Raw genomic sequence first — 5,667 nt, forward strand, 5'->3', positions numbered from 1 at the left:
GGACAAGAGCAAACCTTATGGAAACAGAAGATTGAAAAGCATTTGCATGATGGGGCTTGCTTTATTGCTGGGCTTGGAACTTCGAGACAGACCACCAAGTGAACAACTTGACCTAACCTGCTGAAAGATGGAAGAAAATTGAGTAGTGTTGGCTAGTGACCTGCCAGCCATCAGACAAGGATGAGGCTATCTAAGATCACGCAGTTACCACTGAATACACCAGCTTACCACACAGATGCATGAAAAAGTCCAGAAAAGACCAGATAATCCTGCACAGGCCGAAGCAACTATCCAATTGACTCATGTAATAAATCACCCTTAAATGTAACAGCTTAAATGTAACAACAAACAAACAGCTTGAATGTACCATCCTTAAATGTAACAACAACCATTATTATCTCAAAGTTTCTACAGGTAGGAATTCAAGAATAGTTTGGATGCCTCTGACTCAGGGGCTGTCATAAGGCTGAGGTCAAGGTGTTGATGGAAGCTGCAACCATTTCATGACTTGGTCGGGGGAGAGTTCACATCTGATCTCACTCACATAACTTGAGTGAACCACAGGTACAAGTGGGCTATTGGCTGGAAATATCAATTACTTACCACATGGGCCTTCCCACAGAGCTTGCTTTCCCCAAAGTGAGAGATCCAAGCAAGAGCCAGTGGAAGAAGCCCCCAAGGCAGAAGCCACAGTCTTTTTATAACCTAATATTGAAAGTGAGATCTAAGGTGGTGTCTGTGGCTCAAAGGAGTAGGGCACTGACCCATATGCTGGAAGTGGTGGGTTCAAGCCCAGCCCCAGCCCTAGCTAAAAACTACAAAAAAAAAAAAAAAAAAAGGAAAGTGAGATCTCACTACTTCTACCAAATGTATCTGTTAGAAGTGAATAACTAAATCTAGCCCATATTCCAGGGGAAGGAACTGTACAGGCTATCATAACAGGAGCACTCTCTCTGAGTCTGCCTATTTCATATGCCTTTAGAAAAATAAAATTTCTCATTTTTCTACAGACATTGTAGCAAGTAGCTACGTCACAAATTTTAAACGCATTTAATAGATCTATTATAACTTGTCTCATTGAACATGCTTTTGAAAGCCCAACCAATCAATATTAGCACCCCATTTATGTAAATCAGTCAGGAGGAATGAATTTATCTGAATGAGCACACCTCTGAGTGTGACCACGTGTCAGCAAAAGTGTCACCCAAGTAACTGTGGTTCAACAGATGATGTTAACTCACTTATAACCCTGAAGATGCACCAATCTTTAAATTCCATGTATCGCTTAAACCTTCTGTGAGATCGCCAGTTGCTTGGCTTGGAAACAGTGCTTGGGCAGTATCACTGTCTCCCACCATGTGAGCAATGAATCCAGTTTTGTGTTTTTGTTTGGGTGTTTCAGACATTGAGTGAAGGTCTTGCACCCTTTAACAATTCAATAGATGTTTTTAGACACTAAGTATGTGTAGTAAGTTGTTAGGCAGCAAAAATTAACTGCTATACTGACAAGTAGCAGAGCCATCACACATTCTTCTGTTTTTTATCCTCAGAGTAGAAGCCTGACTCATTTGACATGGAAATCAGAAAGTACAGATTGTCAACCATTAATGGAAATGATGACTTGTAAAAGTGGTTAAGAGTTGAGTTATTATTGTCATGAATTCAGATTAATTTGGATTCAAAACATTTTATTTCATCATTCCTTTTAAATTCTCTAATTATAAATGTCTTAAGTGTTTCTGATACATAATCTGTTTAATGCATCAGGGCTTGACTTCTCCTCTTAAAACACCAAAGATGCTGGTGTTAATACACAGAAGGCACAAATATTCTCATGTAACTGCAGAATTATTTTTGAGAAGCTGTATCTGGAAGGCACATTTTAAAGACTCTAATTTATTTGTGTTGAGAAGGCAAGAGAAATTAGTGTGCTCACATGAGAGAGAAAATTAAATTCAAGAAGCGGGGGAGGGGTTCCAATGTGAACAATGTAACCCCACATAGATCTGAAATTAAAAAAAGATAATTCTTAGAAATGTGCTATGACTAGGCTTCCCCCCATATTTTTGGGTTTTCATGTGAAGCCCCTAAAGTGCACCATTGATCAAAATATGTTCATTCCATGGTATCTTGTGCTTATTTTCCAGAAGAATGGCACATTTTTTAAAATTCTGAGGTTCATCAGCAACCAGATGTTCAACAAACTCTACAAAGAAAGAATGTCTGAGAAATATTACATATTTAACTTAAAACACATCTTAGTGTACACAAAGAAGTGGTGCTGAGAGGTTTCAATCTGAGATAAAATCAAGGTTGAATTTTACACGCCATAATAAAGAATTCCAAGCATAATTTTATTTTTTAATTCTGGAGTATTACTAGGGTACCAATATTTTGGTTACATGACTGACTTTTGTACAGTCTGAGTCAAAGTTATAAGTGTGTCCACCACCTAGATAGAGTATACTGTACCTGTTAGGTATGAATTTACCCTGCCCCTACTCCCCCTCCTTCCTGCTTGCCTTCTTTGAGTTTTATTAACATACGATGTTCATCCATTAGCTTCAATTTACTAGTGAGTACACGTGCCATTTACTTTTCCATTCTTGAGATACTTCACTTAGAAGAATGGTCTCCAGTTCCATCCAGGTTATTACAAAAGGTATTAGTTCACCATTTTTTTATGGCTGAGTAGTACTCCATGGTATACATATACCACATTTTATTGATCCTCCCATCCAAGTATAGTTTTAAAGAGCATAGGGAACTTTTGAAATTGTTTAAATACACAATGACATAATCAGAGCTTTGTTTCGGTACTATCACTCTGGTGTATGTGTGTGACAAAGAGTGATGGGGAGGTGACAGATAGCAGCAGAATAGTTAGGAACTGCAGGTCCTGGACACACACTGCTGTTCTACCACTCACCAACTGCCAGACTCTAGAAGCCCCCTTACAATTGTACCCGTACCCCAGTCTCCTTGTCTATAATACAAGGTGAGGTTGAGCTAAAAGTGCCTGAGGTCCTTTGTAAAACCTAAAATAAAACCCATAACTCTTTAACTCTCTGTGGTTTTATAAAGCAAATTAAATCCACCTAAGAGTTGAAAGAACAAAAGCCAACCTTGGTGAGTGTTGATCAAGGATAAGCCTTCTTTGTTTACTTGTCCCATCTCCCAGTCCAGAAACCTCACCTAGCTAATAGTCACCAGATGGCCTTGAGACTCTGCTTCACCACCTCTGGTAACAGGGACCTCACTCCTCTGAAAGATACCACTTCATCTTTCAATGGACAGCTCTGTGTTTCCATGGCTTTGATGTCAAGGTGAAATGTGCCCATTATAATCAGGTCTGATCTCTGGAATTGCATAGAAGTCCACTCTTTCTTCTGTGAGACCGCTAAATGACAGCCTGGTCTCTCTAAACTAGTCTAAAATAGTTTTAACTGTTTTCAGAAGCTGCGATTTTTAGAAGCTTCACCAACTTGAGCATCCAAAGTGAGAAGGTGGAAGCTATGTGAATCTCTGCAGTGGCCATTGGCTCTTCCTTCAAACTCTACCCTGGCCATGGCTGTCAGAAGGACAACACAGGTCAGATACGCACCCTCCAAGATCAAAACTCATGTGTCCCTAGTGCTCAGGCTCCCAGAGGCTTTTGGAATGATCCAGGAGTGCTCCACGGATCAACAAACTGGCTGGGACTGAAGAGTCCTCATTCCCAGTGGGAAGCTGCACTTGAGCTCAATATGCCAATGATCTCTGGACTAGAGGCTTCTCATGGCAGGAGGAGCTGTGAATTCCTATGAACCCTTAATGTCTGCAGGTTCTGGGCAGCAAGCCTTTCTCAGTACTCCCCTGATCAGCAAGCACTTAAATCCAGACTGCTCAGCACCTGTATCAGAAAATGTTGGTTCCTCCCACTCACAGTTCCACTTTCAAGCTTACACCATAAGAAAGTGAGTCACCAGAGTTCAGGTCCCCTTTACTGTAATGCTATTTGTAAACTCACCATGTGTTTGGTGACATTGCTCTGGGCCTTGTGCAACCTGCTGAGTCTCAGGGGTGCTGAGAGGAGAGGACTCTCCAGCTCCTCCTTCTGGTCCTTGGGTTACACAGCTGCCCAATAAATTTTGCTCTTTGTACTTATGCTGAAGTTGTGAATTCACCCCCATCCATCTCATCACAGAGCTATGGTACACACACACACGCACACACACATACACACACACACACACACACACACACACACGGTTCCCATCCTAATTTCTTCCCTTTGCTGAGGGATTAGGTCTTGATTTTATCATTGGAAATATTTTCTCTTATCTAAGCCATGTGCATTGGATTTGCCTCATAATGGATTTTCTGAAAGCAAAAGTATTAATTCCAATCACCCATTTCTTACTCAAGAGGCCCATTTCTTACATGCTCTTAACCCAAAAAATAGAATGCGACTCCATAAATAATGCCTGTCAGCTGAAGATCAGGTCTGGGACAAGAGACTCAGGGCTCTCCAGGCCTCCAGGAAAAGTTCCCTACCTGGGAAAAGCCTTGGCCAGCCAGGCTCTGGGGTGTTCCCCGGCAGAAATGGGGTGCCAGGCCTTCTTTACACAGATTTCTAGTCCCAGAGCCCAGGCTTCCTGGTAGTTTCTTTGTGAAGGGGAGGGTTTTGGTTCCCCAAGACTTGAATCATTGTCATCACACAATCACCCCTCCAATCACCAGCAAGCAGAAAGAGTCTGCTATTGGCTGGACATTCTAGGTGGCTCCTGGGGTGAACCAGAGACCCTTAGGGAGTTAAGGGGGCCTATAAGTATTATCCAAAGAACAGGAGGGCTGAGGGAACAGTTCACATATGTTCTTTTCCTTTTGCCAAAACATCTTCATTTTATATGAAGAAACATCTTCCCCTTCAGTTAGGGGAAGAAAGAGGCAGGGCCATTCCCCAGAAAGGCCCATTTTCCTTAGTAAAGGCAGACCTATTTCCTCCTGGTGGTGTTTGTGGCATGTCTTCTGAATATGACGGGTCATGGTGAATACTGCAACCAGCTAAGAAGAGCTGGTGAGGGTCTTTTCACTGTGTGTCAGGCACAGTTCTAATTGCTTTACAAATTTTAACCCTTTAATCCATAGAACAGGAATCTGGAGAGGGCCCTCACATTACCCTATTTGATAAAGAAGGAACTGAGGCATAGAGAGTTAGTAGCCTGCTCCCGGTTACACAGTGAGTACAATGACAAGGCCAAGATTTGGACCTAGGTTCAGCCTCTGCATGTACTGTCTCTCCAGACATTGCCACCCCTTCAGGACAGCCCCTTTGCCTTTCCAAGTCCTCTCTACTTCTCTAAAGTAAAACTGGAGTATTTACTCTTTCCTGAACAAAATCAGTTTTCCTCACCTGCATCCTCTTGTGCCGGTCACCCAGCACCGTCGCTGCCTACAAATCTCCCACCTACTTTGGAGAAAGTCCATCTCAAAGATAGCGTTAAAGTGAAAGAAACTAACATTCACTAAATTCCTACTATCATTTGGGTACTATGCTAAGGAAATTCACATAAAATATTTTATTGAATCCTCAGTCTAAGTCTTTGACATAGGATAGTGGATTTCCCCATTTTCCAGATAAGAACATTTTCTCAGGCAAAATTGGCTGGTGAAGAGCAGCCCTGT

Source organism: Otolemur garnettii, unplaced genomic scaffold (assembly GCF_000181295.1).
Source record: "Otolemur garnettii isolate 467f Iridium unplaced genomic scaffold, OtoGar3 scaffold00070, whole genome shotgun sequence".
Lineage (NCBI taxonomy): Eukaryota > Metazoa > Chordata > Mammalia > Primates > Galagidae > Otolemur > Otolemur garnettii.